Here is a 22409-nt window from a genome sequence, read left to right as displayed (position 1 = left end):
TTCTGCATGGTTTTGATTTTCAATCATTGATTTGGGGGTTTTGATGTTAAAGGCTTGTTTATGTTTTCTTATGTTTTTAATTATGCTTTCTATGCATTAATGGAGTTTTTGGATAACAAAATTGAATGGTAATGGAATTTGTTTTTGGTGTTAGTATGCCCCCAACGTGTTTAATTAAATGCTTACAAAGATATATTTATTGCATTGACTCCTTTAAAAGGGAAATCTTCCTTCTTTTCAGCTTATGAATGAAACTATAAATGGTTTAAATGGTTTACAAAGGTTAAAGGTTAATTTTTTATTCTTGTTGAGAACATGGTAGTCTCCCAAGAGGTTAATAAGTTAAATGGAAAGGGCACCGAGAGTCCCCTTAATCTAAATGGTTTATCTACGGATAATGCTTGCAAGTATAGTGGTATGATGATACCACTGGTTTATCAAATATCCTTGGTTGATAATTAATAATTGTATTTTTTGGACTTAGTTTTAATTAGGTATTAACGGTGGTGAGTATAAGCTAGCCGTGGAAAGTGGCCATCCTGGGGGGTGAACATCAAAAACTTATATTTGCTGATAGAAGGGGTCTTCGATGGCCACGTTCGAGTGTCATGTTTGTATTGGAGGGATGTACTAGTCATCCTAGTTTTATTGCTTGGTCCTAAGGTTACACACACTGGGACCCTTTCAGCAGGGGGAGCTGAATCCATATGGCTCGTGGGTGATAGGATGGCTAAGCTACACGACCTAGGTTAAGGTTTTAAATGGTATACTAAACCCGGTCCCTTATCCCAACACTTATGTATATGTATGGTTTTTGCATTGGATGGTTTTCACTTGATTTTGATAAATGGCATTACATTATCCTTATATTGTGATTCATGCTAGTGTTCACCCACTAACCCATCTACTGGCGGATGTATACCTATGCTATATAGGAACCAGACGTTTGAATCCTCCTTCATAGTACTTGATTTTGGGTTAGCTTATTGGACTGAAGTGGTGTACTTCGATCCTTTTGGGAGGCATCATTTTATGTTGGACATTCTTAGACTTTTATTTTCTTTCCAGTTATTGGTTTTGGCCATGGTTGGGGGCATTTCCCAATTGGATATTTGTATTCTTTGGATAGAGGCTTTGTGGTACTTCTGAGGGTTGGAATGGGTGGGATCAGTAATGGTGTTGACCCTGGTATTATGATTGATGTTGGGGCTTATATCCATGGACGATATTGTTGGTTGTTCCATTGTATTACATTTTGGGTTTGACTTTTATATTATGTTTTGATATTCTCTTTGGTTTTGTTTGTTATAGATGATTAGTTTGGTATGGGCAAACTTAGTTGCTTTAGTCATGTTTGTGAACCTATCCCAAAGTCTTCATCAGAGCATAGCACAATCTTGTTATATTCTTGAAATTCAGCTAGTGTAAGGTTGTATAAGGTGGTTGGGTTGGGTTATGGAGGTGGGCCCCCATAGTAGGTAGACTTGGGATGCCCAATACGACAAGGCCCTCGGTCTGGGCTATGTCATGACCTTATGATTTTGGGAGGGGGAATAGGAATAAAGAACGTAGGGATGAATAGAGTAAGATTCTTATTCTTTTATAAAATAAGGAATATGAATTAGGGACTAGGATAGGGATATACTTAGAATCCTTGCTTGGTTCACATGTAGGATGATTTCTTAATGCATCTAAATAGATTATTATATCCCCGCTTAATGATGTGGTTGTAATATCCAGTTTGATAGAAGGTTAGAGGTTGGAAGACCATAATCATACGATAAACCCTATGAATCAATAACCAAGATAAGCAATCTAACGAATGAAGTTCAATAGCATAGTATGATTGTTTCCAATGCCTTAACCCTGGGCTTTCATCTATTGATTGTCTAAAGTCTTTACTTTTCTGCACTGTTTACTTTACGTTTAGTTTATAACTTTCAAAACTCTCTAGGTTATGTTTGCACTAATTTAATCTTAATAGTTGAGCTAGAATAAGATAGTTGTTAAAATAAGTCTTCGAGTGATCAATATTTGGCTTTATTTAAGGACACTGTATTACATGGCGAGACCACATACACTTGCATATGAGCTTGGGCACAACATGAGTCCTCATGTTATGAGGAACTAGATTATGATTTTCTTCAATAGTTTAGTTTTATGTTCATTTCAGACTTCATGAATTTTAGGTCAATTAGGGTTTGTTGTAGGGATTCTTTAGTATTTTTAGAGGCTTGTCTAGAATTAATGGATGCATTCAATTAATCAATATGTTTTTAGAAAATTACTAGTTGATACTGATAGTATTGATTCTATTTCACCTATTTTATTTTAGAATTATGTATTTACAACTTCAATTCATAATTTTAAAATTTTTAGAATATAAATTCAGTTTTATGCCAAATGCCATGGGTTAGCTTAGACTAGTTATAGGCCTAGACACCGTGTGACGTCTAGGGGTAGTCTTAGAGCATTACAAACTTTATATTAGAGTGTAACATTTTAAGTGTTCTGGGAGTCTGACAAGTCACGTTACATATATTCTTTTTCATGGTTGTGAAACATGCCACACTTATATATAAGAGTCTATGAGACATTATTAGGAACTTTCTATTCTCTTATAATCTCTATCATTCTTTAGAGTTTAGATCTACATATCCTATAATGCATATTTTTCACATGATAGAAAATGCTTCCTCATAGGGCTAATGATCGCAGAAATGGAAACCAGCCAACTCTACCATCACCTGCCGATCCTTTGAATGAAGATGTTTCTTATGCTGAATTTCAAGCTGTCTTTAGGTGTTATCTCTGTCTATGACCAGATTAATCAGTTGGTAGTAGTCCCAAGTCAACAAAATGGGAACATAGTAGTAGCAAAGATTCAAGATTTCATGAGGATGAATCCACCTGAGTTCTTTAGTACTAAGGTGGATGAGGATCCACGATTTTTTATATATAAGAGAAGAAAATTACTCACATTATGCATTTCATTGAGTTAGAGAGCGTGGAGTTGGCATCCTATTAGTTGAAAGGTATTTCTTAGGATAGGTTTAAGCATTGGAAGAAATGTAGAGGTGAGAATACAACCCTGATGGATTAGAATGCTGTTAAGGCAACTTTCATGGCAAGTAATTTCCTTATAAGATGAGGACAGCTAAAGTGGTGGAGTTTATTACTCTTTATAAAGATTCAATGTCATTGAAAGAATACTCCCTCAAATTCACTCAACTTTTGAAGTTTTCTCCAAACAATATACTAATCTAAGGGTTCGTACAAGTAATTTTGTTACTGATGTGTCTAATTTGGTAGTCAAGGAGCCTAGAAATACCATGTTGATTGGGAACATGGATATTTCTCAAGTAATGACCTACACATAGTAGATTGAGACCAAAAATTAATGGAGAAGGAGGCTAAGAGGGCTAGAATTGAGAAATTGTTCATAGTTTTAGAACCATTCGTCAGCTCCTTCACCATCTTTAACTAGTTCCCTCATACCTTAAACCAAACAAGAGTAATAAGGTAGGACACAAACCGCTAGATCTTTTGATAGCATTATTGAAAGAATTATGTTATGAATCATTAGGGTCTCTCACTCAAGAAATAGCTCAAATGATAACCGAATTGATCTTGATTGTAAAATAGTTCACATGAGTGGGGGTTCGAAAAGGTTAATGTAGTCTGTTCTTAAGGTAAAGAACTAAGACATAATGATTCTAACTTTGATGAGGAGGCAAATTATTTAGATGATCAGGTTGTGATCTCCAAGACAAAGGTTAAAGGTATGATCAAGACACTAGGTGTTAAAGTAAAGGAAATCAAGGTCAAACTATTACTAAGACAACAACTTCAATTGATTAGGGCATAGAGATAGGAGTAGAGGTACAGATGGAGATTGGAAGAAGGCGAATTATTAGAAAAATGTTAGAATTAGTTTGTAAATTCCTCTCAATATTTTCCAACCTAAGTCGAGCAAATCTAGAATAGTGAAGTTGCTTTCCAAAATATTGAAAAGGGTAAAGAATAGTAATAACACCCTTAAGGAGATTCCAACGAATATTTTTGGGATACGCAAAAAGGTTGAGTCATATGCTACTTCTATTAAGCAACTTAAGTAGAAGTTCATCCATATTTTTGTAGCTTTAAACAACATGAGAAAGGTATACTTTGAAGAAAACTATCCAAAATCTAAATAATGGCGATCACTGAATGGCTATGACCACTCAAAGTAGTAATATGATTTCCTACCTTTCTCTGCTAGTAGTTTTTGATGATTAATTGATCCTAATATGGTTGATAATTAAAAGGTTGCAAAATCATAAGAAAAATTTATTGATGAAAAGTCATTTGAAAAGCTATCTCCAGTTGATAAAAAGGAGAATGAGTCTATTAAGAGAAAAAATGAGGTCTCATAGATTTTTAATATTATTCCATAAAATTATCCATATTTCCTATAGAGACCAAATAAGATAACCTAAGAAGGGATGTACAATAGATTTACTTTGATATCGAAGTAATTTTTTGTTAATTTCCCTTTAGTCGAGGCACTTGAGAAAATTTTTGGTTATGCCAAGTTTATGAAGGCTCTTTCTACCAAAAAGAGGACAATGATTTTTATGTTTGTTGATAATTAGTTTTATTATAGTTCAATATCTTTCTGGTCTCATGTCCAAAAAAGGAAGATCCTAGTGCATTCATTATTCTATGCACAATTGGAGCATTCAACTTTGTGAATGCATTCTGTGACTTAGGTGCCAGCATAAATCTAATGTCGCTATTAATGTTTAGACAGTTAGGATTGGTATCAACCTATCAAACTTTAATTATACTTCTTATGACGGATCATACTATGAATAAATTGGTTTGCGCTTCATATGATATTCTAGTGAAGGATCATCATTCATCTTCCTAGTTGATTTTTTCATCCTCCATCATGAAGTTTATTTTAAGTCTCCCATCATCTTAAGAAGAACATTTCTAGAAACAAAACAAGCATTAGTTTACATGAAAACTTGTCAGTTAAAGGTTTGGTTGAATAATAAAGAAGTGAATCTTTATATTTTCCAATTAATGAAGCAACCAAATAACATGCATGTGGTCTTAATTATTAATATAGTGAAAATACATATTAAGGTGAAACTTGGTGATAAAATAGTGATTATCAACTTTGATGGTGATTATATTGATGAGCATGATGAGATGGTGAGGGCACTTGCTATTATAGGTTCCTACACTTATACGCCAAAAAATTTATACTTGAATTTTAAAATAGGGCAACCCTACTAGCCAAGCCTTCTATTAAAGACTTGGATTTAAAAATAGGTGAACTCTACTATCCAAGACTTCTATTGAGGATTCTTCTATCATAGATCTCAAATCCCTCCCATGGCATGTTCACTATATTTTTTGGGAGACAACAATACCTTATAGTTAATACAACAACTCATTTGGTTGAATAGAAAGTTGAGGAAATGGTGTTGGTTTTATAGAAGCTTAAGAGGGCTTCGGTGGTCCATTGCTAACATTTTTAGTATTCTATAAGGAAACTGCACTCATAAAATCCAAATAAATCTAGATTGTATTCCTTATATAGAGCATCGGCACGGGTTGAATCTGCCTATGCAAATTGTGATCAAGATGGAAATCATCAATTGGTTTGTGCTGGTATGGTTTACCATATCACACCCAACAAATGGATGAGTTCAATTCAATTCATTCCAAAGAAGGGTTTAATCATTGTTCTTTTGAATGAAAATAGTAAGCTTATTCCATTTAGACAGTCATTGGTTGACAAGTGAGAATTGGATTGCAAAAAGAAGAATTTGTTGACAAAAAAATTCATTTTTTAGTGCCATTTATGGATCTGATGTTAGACTGTCTTATTGGTAGAAGATGGTATTATTTTCTTAATGATTAATTAGGCTAGAATCAGATCTTGGTTGATCCCGAAGACCAAGAGAGACCAATTTAGGTGATGTTTACATTCAAATGGATGCCTTTCAAGTTGTGTATTGCACTAGTAACCTTTTAGCACTACACAATGTCTATCTTCTTAGACATGGTAGAGGACACAATCGAGGTATCATGAATGATTTTTCAGTGCATGGTGACTCTTTTGAAGATTTCATAGCCCATCAAGATAGTGTATTGATGAAGTGTGAATATTGTAATTTGGTGCTTAATTGTAAAAATACTACTTTATAGTGAAAAAGGGGATAGTGATCGGGTACAAGATTTTTAAAAAGGGGATCTAGGTTGATAATACAAAGATTGAGGGGATTGAAAAAATACCTCCACCAGTTTCTATGAAGGGTATTCAAAGCTTTTTAGGGCATGCTATATTTTATCATAGGTCCATCAAGGATTTTTATAAGATAGCACATCCTTTATGTAAATTGTTTAGAAGGAGGTAACGTTCATATTTTATGTGCAAGTTTTAAGGCATCTGAGTACCTTAAAGAGAAATTAACATCATCCCCAACCATTGTGTCACCTTATAGGTCAATGTTGTTTGAGGTTATATGAGATGTGAATGAAGTAGCACTAGGAGTATTACTTGGCCTAAGGCATAAAAAGATACTTCATCCTACATATTATGATATCAAGGAACTTAATTTAGATTAGAACAATTACATTGTAATAGAACAAGAGTTTCTTGCTGCTGTTTTTACTTTCGAGAAGTTTTGATCCTAATTGCTTGACACAATATTTATTGTGCTTATCAACCATGTAGCTCTAAATTACCTCATGGCAAAAAATATGCAAAGCCTAAATTGATTCATTGGATACTATCGTTGTAAGAATTTGACTTTGAGGTTAAAGATCTAAAGAGGATCAAAATAAAGTGACTGACCTCTTATAATGACTTAAAAAAGAGGAATTGATAAAGTTGAAAGATGAGCTTGACATTGATGACACATTTTAGATGAGCAACTATTGGCTACATCATAAGACAAGATCCTATGGTTCAAAGATTTTGCCAATTATCTCGTGAGTAAATATGATGCCTATGGACCTATCCTTTTAGAAAAGAAAGAAGTTTATGTTTGTTGTTAAAAAGTTTTACTGTGATTGGTCATGTTAACATATGTTTTCATTTGATATAAGATATAACATTGTTGTTAATTTGTCATGAACTGAGGCTATCCCGTAGTCGTGACAACAATGCTTATGGTCACAAGTAATCATAAGCTAACCTATGAGCTGGTACCTGCTGTGAGTACTGAATAAATGACACTAAAATTGCATATGCAGAAAATAAGCTGATAAAATAATGAAAATATGAATATTAAATATAGGTAAGAGCCAATTCTGAAATGTCTGCAACAACTGATAATACTGAAAGACTAAACAACTATTTACTGACTGACTGTCTGAAAGCCTCTGAACATCATGAGGAGTTTATGGGACAAAACCCCAACTAAATTTGACTGATTGAACATAACGAAATACTAAAATAATTAAGCAAACATATCATGTCCTCGATGGATGAGGACTCACCACTGCTGCTGTCGGGTAATGTTGTGCTTTCTAAGAACGGTCAGGAAACTGAGCATCCGAGCCTATGTTATATGACAACATAGTGTAAAGAAAAGTATGTGGTTTGTACTTTGAATATAATGGTATGTGAGATAAGGATTGACTAAAATGCATGAAATAATAGAGCATGAATGCATAAACATGTATTTCTCACAATGCAAGACCAAGAATAAGCATGATACGGGAGTAATGTATAAGGTAAAAGGATGAAATCTGTATAATTGAGAAACTGATAATCTGTATGCTTAGTCAAGTAAACCTAAACTAAGATACTCTGAGATACTGACTGAAACTCTGGGAGGTATCATATAACTGACATGACCCTATATTAGCTAATCGGAGTCCAACCTATAACCCTAGTTGGAAGGGTGTCGGTATCATGCCACGGGTACTAACACTGGATATGTCGATCCACTAAACTGGTGTCCCAAAGAACTAGGGAGTCACCCTCTATTGGAAAGTGCTCTCATGAGATATTTGGCAACCCTCAACTATGAGGTTGATATCTCAAACCTACGTGGGCTATGTAGTTCTGTAACTCAGGGATTGCTACTAAGGGTAACAACCTCTACTGGCAGGTGATCCCCTACCCCTAGGTTTGCTTGGTGCTAAAACCTACTCCCAACTGAATTGGCACTGGTACTTAACTGAACTAGACTCAACTAAACATAGCATCTAATATTTCTCATCATGATCATAAAAACTGAATAAATTGTGTTATTCAAGGTTTAAATGAAGTTATTACTTGAAGGATCTGAACTGTATGTAAATACATAGGGATCAGGTGTTCATAACCTTCTAGCACTAAATAATCATAAAATGCCATATTAAATCTTAAAACTTTAGTAGGGATTCATGGTTAAAATCCTAAAACATAACATTTCACCAATAAAGCGAGAAACATGAACTAAACATAGGGATTTCTTAAAACGTGGGAAAACAAAATGAATTCATGGCTAAATTCATAATTCAATATTATGACATGAAATTCAATTGAATACGACATGAAAAAAATCAAAATATGGAACATGAGATAACCTAACTTTCTATTGAATCATACTAGGACATGAATTGTGTCGAACTACTAAGAAAAAACATGAACTTAAACTCATATTGAACATATGGATTTATGTAATAAAGGAAAATTTATACTTTTAATCAAAGAAAGGTTTTTTGTCTCCATGGGCGAAATGGTCCCATGGATTAACTTGAAAGAAAAGGGTTTTTGGAAATAAAATTTGGAATAAAAGGGGCAAATAATGTCCTTTTGGCAATCCCAAATCGTGTTAAGGACAAATAGGTTTGAGGGAAATGACTCAAATTTCCCTTAGTTTTATGAAAAAGAACTAGCACATTTTGGGCTTCAATCAGATAGAGCAAGCCCCGTAATGCGGGCATAATGTGGTGGGTCTACTGTTTTCATTTTCCAAACATGCCCCTACGTCCATCTGAAAATTCCAAAACATCCCTGAGACATATCTTTAACAACTCTGTACATGAATCAATTAAAAAATCAACGTCTCGAGGTCGGGAAGGCGAAAGAAATTATCAAAGTTTTAGGAGCCTTGAAAATGATTAAATCCTTAATACTTCATGAAAATTTCAATTCTTGGACCTCTTAAGCATGCAACTACAACTGAACTAATCTTAGGATCTTACGGAGTATTACAATATCTGCCCCTTGGGAATATTTGTCCTTAAATAGGACTGGTTGGATTTAGAAATACTAAAGAAACTCAGAACATATAATGAACATGCATTACTTATAACATGATTACATAACTGAATCTGAAGCATGAGACATGTACTGAATTGATTTCGTGAATGGTGCAATGACATGAGAGTGGTTACGTAGATGAAACTGAGAACGAAATTGAGTCAATCAAAGAAATTTGTTAACTTAAGATAAATCTCAATTTGCGGAGAAAAGATGTGGGTACTTTGTCCGTATATCTGCTTTTGCTTCCTAAGTAGCTCCCTCAACGGACTGATTTTGCCAAACTTAAACCAAAGGGACTTCTTTATTCCTTAGCCTACGAATTTGATGATCAGGTATATCAACTGTGACTTCTTTATAGGCAAGGCTATCTTGAACATCCATATATTCTAAAGGAACAACAACAGGTGAATCACTAATATATTTCTTTAACAACGAAACATGGAACACTGGAGGCACTGATGCCAAGTCTGCAGGCAACTCAAGCTTGTAAACTATTTTTACAAAATTGTTCAAGATCATTTAAGGCCCAACATAGTAGGGGTTTCCCTTCTTTGTTAATCTCTTTACTCCCTTCATAGGAAAAATCGTCAAATAGACCAAATCACCAACCTCAAACTCAAGATCCTTTCTTCTCACTCCTACATAAGATTTCTAATGGCTCTGGGCTATTTTTAACCTGTCTCGAATCAACTGAACTTTCTCCATTGTGTCAAATGCTAAATATGGCCCTATTAAAGTAGCTTCACCTACTTTAAACCAACCAATAGGAGACTTATATCTCCTTCCATAGAGAGCCTCAAAGGAGCCATCTAAAAACTACTGTGATAACTATTGTTATAGGAAAACTCAATAAAAGGCAAGTGCTCATCCCAACTACCTTTAAAGTCTATAACGTATGCCCTCAACATGTACTTTAAGGTAAGAATAGTTCCCTCGTCTTGACCATATATCTGAGGATGAAAGGCTGTACTAAGATAGACTTATGTACCAAGACCCTTCTGAAAAGCCTTCCAAAAGTGAGAGGTAAACTGAGTACCTTTATTTGAAATGATAGACAATGAAATCCCATTCAACCTAACCAACTTTTGGAGCTAGAGTTTAGCATAATCCTCGGCTGAGTATGACATATGAACTGACACGAAATAGGCTGACTTGGTCATTCTATCTTCTATGACCCAAATTGAATCATACTGACAATGCGTACGAGGTAATCCTATCACAAAATCCATGTTCACCACTTCCCCCTTCCAAGTGGGGATGTTGAACTCCTGTAAAGTACCACTAGGCCTCTGGTGGTCAACTTTAACCTACTGACAATCGATCACTTAGCCATAAACTCTACAATATCTTTAATCATACCACTTCACCAATAGATTTCTTGCAAATTATGGTACATCTTAGTGGTCCCTGGGTGGATAAAATATTGCGCATCATGCACTTTTGAAAGAATTTGCTGTCTCAGACTATCAACACATGAAATACATATATTATCTTGATAGCGAATCACACCATATCCCCATCCCCCTTGGGAGAAAACCACCACCTTTAGGTCTTTAACTATCTCTTTTAACTTAACTAAACTAGGATCCCTATCCTGCTTTTCTTTTACTTTGGCAACCAATGATGATTTTGAACCAGTCTGAACCCAAATACTACCCTCACTTGAATCAACAAACTGAATACTTAATCCAGCAAGCTGATGAACCTTACTAAGAAACTTCTTCTTATCTCCCTCAACATAAGCAATACTATCCATAGATAATCTACTAAAGGTATTTACCACTACATTGGCTTTGCCCGAGTGATTCGACATACTCATTTCATAATTTTTCAACAACTCAAGCCACCTTCTCAAACACAGGTTAATATCTTTCTACATGAACACATACTGTAAACTCTTATGGTTAGTGAACAAATCAACATGAATGCCACAAAGATAGTGCCTTAAACTTTTCAAGGAAAACACAATAGCTGCCAACTCAAGATCATGGGTAGGATAGTTCTTTTCATGAAGTTTAAGCTATCTAGAGGCATAGGCTATGAACTTACCTCTCTGCATCAATACAAAACAAAGACTAACTCTTGAAGCATCACAATACATAACGAACCCATCTATGCCATCTGGCAAAGTCAAAACTGGGGCGGAAGTTAGTCGAGTTTTCAACTCCTAAAAACTCTTCTCACAAGAATCTTACTACTAAAATTGGAATTTATTTTGAGTCAATCGAGAAATGAAAGATATAATAGATTAAAACCCTTCAATAAATCATCTGTAATAGCTAGCCAAACCCAAGAAACTCCTTATATCTATTGTAGAGATAGGTCTAGGATAGTTTCTTACTAGTTAGATATTTTTAGGGTCAACCCGAATGCCATCACTATAAATAATATGGCCAAGGAAAGCTACTTATCTCACCAAAAATTCCTACTTACTAAATTTAGCAAACAACTAATGAGCTTTGAGGGTCTGTAATACAATTCTTAGACAGTTTGCATGATTATTCTCACTATGGGAATAGACAAGGATATCATCAATGAATACGATGACAAACATGTCCAAGTACTGCTTGAACACCTTATTCATCAAGTCCATGAAAGGTGCAGGATCATTCATTATTTTGAAGGAAATAACTAAAAATTTAAAGTGACCATACCGAGTTCTGAAAGTTATCCTTGGAATGTCACAGTCTCTGACTCTAATTGATGATAGCCGAACCTGAGGTCTATCTTAGAGAAATAACTGGTACCCTAAGGTTGGTCGAATAAGTCATCGATTCTAGGGAGTGGATACTTATTTTTAATGGTGACTTTATTTGGCTTATGATAGTTGATGCACATTCTGACAGAACCATCTTTCTTATGAATGAATAGTACTAAAATGCCCCATGAAGAAACATTGGGCCAGATGAAACCATTATCTTAGAGAACTTCTAACTATTCTTTTGATTCCCTAAGCTCACCCAGAGCAATTCTGCGGTGTGGAATAAAGATATTCTGGGTATATATAAGGAGATTTATTCCAAAGTTGTTTTCCTTTTCGGGAAGAACTCTAGAAAGATCTTCAGGGAACATATCTAAAAATTCATTTACTACTGGAACTTACTCAAGAATTAGAGTCTCATAATTTGAGTCTTTGACTCAGGCAATATAGTAAACACATCCTTTAGATATCATCTCTCTTACTCTAAGATAGGAAATAACCTGGCCTCTAAGCACTGAAGTACTACCCCTCTATTCAATGACTGGTTCATTAGGAAACTAAAATTGAATGACTCTATTATAAAATCAATTAACGCATAGCATAAGTAGAACCAATTCATGCCGGGAATGATATCAAAATTAGTCATCCCTAACTCTTTAGGCAACTGAGGTGATTTTTTGAGATAAGTTAACTAGTCAATTTCTGTACAACTAGTCCGGTGAAGCAAGCCCCTCACCGAGGGATTATTATGGTGGGTCTACTATTTTTATTTTCCAAACACGCACCTACGCCCTTATGAAATTCCTAAAACTTCCTCGAGGCATACCTTTAATAACTCCGAAAATGAAGCAATTCAAAAATCCACGTCTCCAAGTTGGGAAGGCCAAAATAAAATCATCAAAGTTTTAGGGGTCTTGAAAATGACTAATCCTTAACACTTAGTGAAAATTTCAAGTCTTAGATGCCTTAAGCATGTAACTACAAATGAACCGAGCATAGGATCTTACGGATTATTTCAAAATTTATATTTGGATTGAAGTCTGAGTATCCCAAATACATGGTTTAATGGGTAAGCATTAGGAATTGGTATTACCTAGCATTACAGTGTTTGTAATAGCGATATTAGTACTAAATCATAATGGAAAGGAGATGGAATAACATATGTATAAAAACTACCTCATTGAAGTCCTCAAAACTCATGCAATTACTTGTCCTCTAAGAGAACAAGTCATTGTATGAGTCATGACCACTAGCAATCGGGTTGAAAAATGCAATGTTTCTAAAGTCTATGAAATTCTCTTAGGATGGGTCTCATGATGATTCATTGGGTGACCCGAGAACCCATCATTTCCCCTCATACTGTGTAGCTACACTTGATAAATTGTAGGAGTTTGAGACAATGAGTTATACCCTCAGGTAACGACTCTTTACCTAACCTTTCATGATTAACAATGACACAAACACTAGAATTTTGTTTCTTAATCCCTTAGTACTAATTTTTACTCTCACTAGATACCATATCAACCAAGAATATAATAACGAAAAGATTAAGAAGGGGTGGAACCTACCCCAATCAAGGCCCCAGATGAACCTTTGTCTACTAAGAAATTAGTAGATTATCCTATTGATAAAGAATCCAGTGGCTTAGTAGAGGATTATCCACTCATGATCCACTTGAGCGATGTGAAAGGTTACCTCAAAAAAAAATCTGGGGAGTAAAACAAAGAATCTAGAGGTGATTCTTCCTTTGGACTTCACACTATTACCTAAAGGAACTCCCAGTCTAAAGAAGGAGGGAATTTAGAAGATGAAGACAGAGATGATAAGAGTGAGTTCAACAATGAAGAAGAGACCACAACTGCCATCCCTTCAAAATATAAGAAAGGAACTGAGTCCAACACTTAGGACTTAAATTCTAATGCTAATGAGATATTAACATACAACCCTCTACTACTAATACCTCAGCTACAAGTTAAGATAGTTCCATAGGTTTAAATATAGTATATCTAGGGTATGCAATAAATTTATGATCGATATCGGTACTAACTAATAAAGGTTGACAAAATAGGTTTTTCTATATGGAGTCTAGACCGGTGACCATGTGTATGTCCGAGATGCCTAAGTTTGAGAGGCTATTTAACAAGTACAAGTTCAAGTGGATGATTGCATAGACAGACAAAAATAGTACTTTGTTGGTTCAAAAATTTAATATTGCATATTATGCCACTATGAAGGTAAATGATTTACAGGGATTGGTTTTGAAGAGTCATCCTACACTTCCTACTATAGTGTTATGAGGTACATTTGTGAAAACTTTAGAGGATACCATTTTACGCTTCCTGCATGATTGGGATTTTGATCCTCCTAGCATTCACGACTATCACATTCCAAATAGATTATACTGACACCTACTTAAGTCTATCATAGATAGGATAACTCTTACCACTAAATATTTAATCATTAGTAAATAACAAATCTATCTTGTTAAATAAAACTTATTATAAACTACGCAGTAAAATTTAACTACACAAATCCCTAAAAGCTTGTCTAAACAGGCACAAGAGCACTAAACAAAAGAAAGATGACTCAAGACACAACATCCATATAAGAGTAGAATGACTGGAGATACTAATTAACGATCACCACTGCATTATAGAAACTCCAACTTACATGTAATATGGCTATATCCATAAAAAGAAGATATAGTAAGGGTATTATCAATTCAACCACATATATTGGAAAGTATCATTGGCTGACCAGGGCTAGAAATAGGTAACAACATATAGAATAGTAGAAGTTATTAAGACAAACATACATGCTTATGAATTGAACATACATAGATTGCCTCAACTTCAAATATCATCGCCTTTCCCATATTATAGTACAATTAATTTAACCTTAGAGTGTGACTAACTGACACAATCCCATGAATCAACCTAACCCACATCTCTTATATACTCACTTTGTTACGAAAACCATAAAACCTTAAGTAATTTCTATTTTTCCACTATTTTTTCTTTTTAAATTTCCTTTAGTGTTTGGACTTCAACTTAAGAATTTTAGGTTGTATTATTGGAGAAATTAGGTTTTTGGTGAATTGTCATGTGTTAGGAACTGTTAAAAAATTTGTTAGATGTTAAATTTAAAAAAATCATATTCATGTATGTGTTCTTGTGTTCAAAGCAATCAATTTAAAATAATTTGATTTCACATGAAGTTTAGGAGATTTTAATTGGAACAAGAGAAATATAGTTATGTTTACATCAGATGTAGCGTACTGTTTGTTAATTAGAAGTTGATAAGTCCATTTTTGTGGCCTCTTTTTGGTTGAATATTGTGTTGTACAAGTATACAGATTTTGTCTTTGAGAAAATTCAAGTATAATGTGTTGGCGAACATTAAGAGATTGTATATTCTTTCAAAATATTGTGACTTTTATCTATTCATATATTCCAGAAATTAAAATTCTAACCTATTGTGTCGACTATGTATATACTTTTAATTTCTAAGTGTTACTGTATTTAAATAGGTTATGTGTTACTATAGATAATGAAAATTATTGCATACCGAAAGTGGATGGACAATAGGCTTCTTTTTGATAAAGTGAGATAGACAAGAAAAATCTATTAAAGGCATGAAGGATTTTATTGAATATTCTTGTTGTCAACAAACTTTCTTATCTAAAAGTTTCATAAGGTGTCCTTTTAAGCTTTGTAATAATATTAATTACCTTACACCTAAAGAAGTTAATAACGCATTTTCTGAAAAGAATTAACAATAAAGTATTGGCATTGGAAATCGCACGAAGAAGAACCTCCAATTAATAAAAATGCTCCAAGTAGTCATCAAGGACAAACATTTGACATCCCTAAAAGCTGTCAAAGTAGCATTTTAGAGGATGAACATGAACATGTAAATAGATACAAGATAAGATTTATGATGCTACTGGCCTAAATTTGTGCATAAAAATAATCTAATACAGAAGAGCCTCCTAACATGGATGGTTCTATGTTTTACGACATGTTGAATTCACCTTAATAACCACTATGTCTAGGATATAAATACACAGAGTTTTCTATAGAGACTAAAATAATGAGTACTGAATAATAAAATAATGTCTTAGAGTTGTTATAATTTAGTAGCAAAATTAATGAAGGACTCAAGTCCCCCTGATAGTAAGATACCTCTTCATTACTATCAGGAAAAGAAATTAGTGTTAGGACTTGGTTTAAGTAACCAAAATATTTGTTGCTGTGCTAATGGAAGTATGTCATACAACAAGGATGATGCAGACATGATAAAGTTTATGTTTTGTAATGAACCTCATTACAAAAAGGGTTCCCAGGAAAAGAATACATTACTTGCATGTTATTCCTAGGCTTCAAAGATTATATGCTTCCACGAGATATACAAAGTACATGACATGACATTTAAAATATCGTATAGAAGAACATGTGTTATGCCACCCATCCGATGAAGAAACATGGAAAGATTTCGATCAAACATACCTATACTTTAATGTAGAGCCTGGAAATATTAGACTCAGTCTATGTGTTATGGTTTTACACTTTATAACCAGTCAACATCGACATACCCTAGTTGGCCAGTGGTTGTTACTCTCTTATATTCTCTATTGATCTTTCTATGACTACCCCATACTTGTTTTTATCAATGATCATTCTGGGTCCTCATACTCCCAAGGAAAAAATTGATGTATATCTCCAACTATTAATAGATAAGTTGTAATAATTGTGGAAGACTGATGGTGTACTAACTTCTGATATGTAAAAGAAGCCAAATTTTTTTATGTGAGTAGCGTTAATGGGGGAAATTAATAATCTTAATACTTATGGAATGCTATCACGATGGAGTACGATAGTTAAATTATCATTCTTGATATGTATAGAAAAATAAAAAACTTCCCATTTAATATGTGAAAAATAGAATAGTTGGTTTGATTGTCACCGTCAATTTGTACCTCTTACTTATGCTTAAAAAGGAACACAAATTCTTTTTGAAAATGAAGATTTGAATAATCCAAACCATATTATAGATTAACTTGGACCGAGGGAAAAAGTCAAAAGATTTCTTAATATAACTGAATATGGTCCATATAAGTACTATGGATATGGGATATCCCCTAATTGGAGTAAAAGATGTATCTTTTGGGATCTTCCACATTGGAAGAACAATATGATCCACCATAATGTTGATGAAATACATATAGTAGAAACATCTCTGACAATGTTTTCACACAGTCATTAAGAATAAAGACAAAACTAAAAATAATCTACAAGTAAGAATAGACTTAAAGGAATATTTTTTTCAAAAATGATCTACACTAGCAATGTGGCAGTAGCGGAAATGGACTAAACCAAAAGAAAAATTTACTTTAACAAAGGACCAACAGAAAATTATTTGTGAATGGATTAAAGAAATAAAAATGTCTTGTGTCTATGATTCTAATTTGGATAGATGTATTAATACAAATGACTTAAAGCTCTTTTGGATGAAAAGTCATCATCGCCATATTTTCATATATTACTTATTCCAACTGCTTTTAGTTCATTACCAATACCAATTTGGAATTCTTTAACTGAACTTAGTCGATTATTTAAAGACTTATGCTCAACAGTGTTGTGGAAGGCTCATTTAATAAACATAGAAAAATAATATTCTTATAATAGAATGTAAGGTAGAGATGATATTTCCTCCTAGATTCTTAGAAATTTTTCTTATAAAGGAAGAGTTCATGGATCAGTTCAATATCAATGAATGTATCCATTTTAAAGGTGTGAAATTTGCTTCTAAGAATTTGTTATTTTTATCTTATATCTGCTGACATAATTTAATTCTTCAAATTAATTAGGTTCCTAAACAAACATAAGATGACTGTAAAAAACAAAGCTAGAATTGGAGGATCTATTTGTGAATCACACTTGATTGAAGAAATCAGTCACGTTTGTTTTCATTATTTTTAATTGGATGTTCTTTCTAGAAACTATAAAGTCGGGTGTAATGATGCTTTTACTGATAAATCTACAAATCCAACAAAATGTATCAGTCTTTAATCTTTATGGTTGAACACACGGCCATGAAGGCTTTCATGTCATGATGGCATCTGCCATAACCCACAGATATGTAAGCAAATCCATAATCTAAAATAGCTAGTAACGAACTAACAAAACAAAAGAAGAAAACATAAAAAATGAGTCTACCGAAGAGATTAATAAAGAGAATATACCTCCCAAAACCTGGTGAGGTTGGTACACGAGCTACTAATAGAAAATAATATATGAAAAGTATAATATATATATATATATGTGTGTGTACAGAACTGCATCTGAAATGCAAAATAAAGATCAGTACATCAACGAAGATAGAGTAAGAAAAAACTTGGACATCAAGAGCTCACTCCAAATCTCCTATCCATGGAAGCTCAAAATGATGCATGCATCAATGGTGAGAACTTATACTATGATCTGTAGGGTGCAGAAGTTTAGTATGAGTACTAAACATGCGGTACTCACTAGGTGTCTACCGACTTAGCTCCAAAGATAGTGCTCAAGAGTTGAGAAAAAAATGGAGCCTCAATTAGGACTTAAAACTACCCTAAGATAAAAAAACCAAAAATAAAGTTACGAATTAAACAAGAAATTAGGCCGACAACTTATGAAGAAACTGATGGGAGAATGATCACCAAATTACCCCTTAATGACTCCCATCTCTAATCCATCAATCCCTATGCTTTTACAAGATCAAGCATTCATCAAAGAGGAAAATATTTTTGAAAAATAAAATTATGTAGACCCAAAAGTGACTGCTTAAGCAGCTACCGTTAAAGTAGCAAATGGCTACTGAAGTGGAGGGTGTAGAAGGGACGAGATGCTGCCAAAGCAAAACCTCGGTTACTTAAGCAATGTCTTCTAAAGTGGAAAAGTACCATTTAAACAAGTTTCTAACCAACATCCTAAAGTGAGATTCAAATCTTCGAGACTAGGACCCAAGGTTTCCCATAGACTAAAATCCACATTTCAAATCTAATGAAACTTTCAAAATTCTCATCTGAGGGTGCTTAATAGAAGTTTTATTACAAAACCAATTTCTCAATTTTAAAATATCCTAAATAAGGAAATGTGCTTGGAACCGAAATGAACTACTTAGAAATAGAATCAACTTTATCGAGAAGTCATAAATGACCCGTAGCCTCTATGATAAGGCATAAAATGCTGAAAGCACTTAAAAATGGAGAAAATGACCTGGATGGTCATTATAATACTACTACTAAAGGAATTTCATCGTCAAAAGTCAAGGACTAGCTATAGCCTAAAAGCTTAAAAGGATTAAGTATTAGGCCTACATGCCTTACAAGACTACCCAGGTAACCTCCAAATCCAATTAATTTTTCCAAGGGATTTTGCTAATGGTATCTTCTTTTTAACTTGCAACATTACTCCACTTTTTCAAAGACCACAAACTTATCTTAAAATTCTAACTGGGCTATTACTAATTCGAGCAAGGCTGAAGCACACAAACAAAAACTACACAATACTAACATTACTTTGATACAAGCACAACTAAATTAAAAACACAACCCGGTGACAGAACACCTAATGGATAAACCATACAATCAACTCAAAATTCCAAATCTAAAATTCTATTACCTTCACAAAATTGTTGTCTATCTGAGCTACATAAAATCACTCTACTATCATCCAAGCTCTATCACATAACCGTATCACACAAATCTCAAAATAATAAAGTTGACCTACAAAAAATCCACATGAACTAATATATGCTTAATGCTACACTAGGTTTTACCTTAATATTAATGTTGTGGTGACCAATTGTTTCGACAGGTGAGTACCCTCTAGTTGTAAAATGATGCTTAGAATCACTAGTGACTCCAAGCTAACCCATGGCCTGGTAAAACACTAAGAATATAAATAACTAATAAAAACAATTATGCAAAAGATGAACTGAATAATACAATAAATATTTAATGTAATTGAATCATCAATAACAAAATCTAAAGTCACAAGTTTATCATATAACTATAGATCTAAAAAGCCTCTACTAAGATAAGTTATTGGGACAAGCCTCTAACTAACTCTAATTGTTTGAAAACTCAAAATGATAAAGACAAAATTAAATAAAATGCCGACTCTGGTCCTTGCATGACAAGGACTCACAAAAACTATTATTGTTTTTTGGGAAGAGATCATACTAGGCACAATTTAGATGCTGAGTGTTCGAACCTATATTATATAAGATAATATAGCTCAAAAGAAAGTATGTGATCAACAATTTTAATATGCCAAGTATATGAGATAGGAAATAACTAATCTAATCTGAATATGGTACATATACAATGATAAACAAATGCAAGACCAAGTAATGAACATATTCTGCATAATGAACTGATAGCAGAATACAAGGTCATTTAAGAATCTAAACCTAAACTGTAAATTGTGGACTATTAGAGTTACTAATAACCAATATACCCCACTCTAAGCTAATCGAGGTATAAACTATAACCCTAGTTGTAAAGGTATTCAGTATCTTGCCAAGGGTACGAACACTAACATGGATCCATTAAACTAATATCCAAAGAATTAAGGTGTCTAGCCTATTCTAATGGGTGAACATTTATAACATATGATGACACCGTAGTTTTAGGAATTAGGAACTTTTACTAAAGTCTAGCATGATTGGATGAGCCTTTATCTCTGAGTCCACTCGGTGCTAGGTACTACTCCCAACTGAATGACACTAATGGATGAAATGCTAAGTGCTAATAATAATCTGAAAACTAAAATAAATGTACTATATGATAACATTCAATATATATAAACTAGGGAATATAGCATCCAAAATCATATGCATGAAATTCTAGGTCATCAGGTGTTCACAACTTTCCATCTTTAAAGAATGTAACTATTTTGAAAATTTTATAAACTGAACGAATTTATAGAATTCAACGACTTAGGTTAAAAATATGGATTTTATTATATAACTAGGGTTTGGGATCATAGCCAGGTAATAACATTGAAATTTGTGCTAAAATGGGGATTATAACTTAAAGACACCAAAGGACTAAGATATCAATGAATTTATAAATATCCATAACCCTAAATTATTAAAAAAAAGAGTTGTACTAGAGAATTGGGTTAACTTTGGGACATAATGGGTGAAAAGTAACACATTGATGAAATCCCACATACATAGATATGAGAACTTTGATGAATTATTTAGAGTTGGATGCTTGAGTAAGATAAACCCTAGCTCTACTTTGGGAAAGAGAATTGCCTTTTTTTTTTTAAAAAAAAAACTAATTGTGGGATAATATTATATGTAATAAGAGATTAGGGTCACATTAACCCCTATAAAAACCCATGAGATTCCAAAAATGACATAGTTTTGATGTTAAGAGAGTGGGAAAAGGCTGATATGCCCCTTCAAATTTTGTAACTATAATTAACGAGAGGGATATATGAGACCTCCGCATAATTATAGGAGAAATATACGATGGTATGTTGCACCCATAGTTGGGAGTTGTATGAGAGCTCTCTGGACATGCTAGATGAGCCTTGGTATGATCATGGGATCTATTATTATCGTTCCTTGGTTCTTAGATTTTGTTTGATACATGAAAGAAATTTGTGGGACTCACGATCATGGCTGGGGATCGTTGTTTCAAAGCACAATCATTGTTCCTTCTTGTGGTATGAGGGTATAATATATCAATATTTAAATATTGGGGTTGTTTTGATCAGGTTAGACCATTGTACAATTGTACAATGTAACCACGATCATGGTTTGGCTTATGGTATCTCACTGTAGAGCAGTGTTTTTCAAAAACGGCCATGACTTCTTATTCAAAAGTTGGATTAAGGAAAAATTAGATGGTGTTTAAAAGTTAATTCAAATATCTATCATTTGGTGGGTCCAGAACTCAAAGATTCATTACAATCTGGAAGTTATGCTTGTTTGAGGCTGATCACCCCTTTAGGAATCATTACATAAGGGAGGTTTTATCTTGTTTAAGGGCTAAGTGGTTCTTTTGGCCTTGGTACATGGCCAAATCCCCTCTTGTGCAGTTAAAACTTTATGATTTATCCTACATGTACTTGAAGCATGGTTGTAGCCTAGGTTTTGATTTATTGGGGCACTATCCCAATGTCTATGATTTCTGCCAAACCGCCAACTAGTCCTGAATACCCTGAAAACCAATAGTCATGAGTCCATGATAAGCCCAACTTAAGTACACTTTTTCCACTGAGTAGACAACTAAAATTCTAACAAAATTAAGAAACAAGGTCAAAAGTTGTAGAAAGCAATATCATGTGCTAACGAACATCCACCGAACATCTATATAATATATTGTTCCTGAGATATAGAAAATTGAGCTTTTAGGTAATTAGTAGGCCTAGTCAACTTATCAACAAA

Source organism: Capsicum annuum, chromosome 6 (genome assembly GCF_002878395.1).
Source record: "Capsicum annuum cultivar UCD-10X-F1 chromosome 6, UCD10Xv1.1, whole genome shotgun sequence".
In the NCBI taxonomy this organism is placed as follows: Eukaryota; Viridiplantae; Streptophyta; class Magnoliopsida; order Solanales; family Solanaceae; genus Capsicum; species Capsicum annuum.
The sequence above is the reverse complement of the archived record's forward strand: the minus strand, read 5'-3'. Positions refer to the sequence as shown.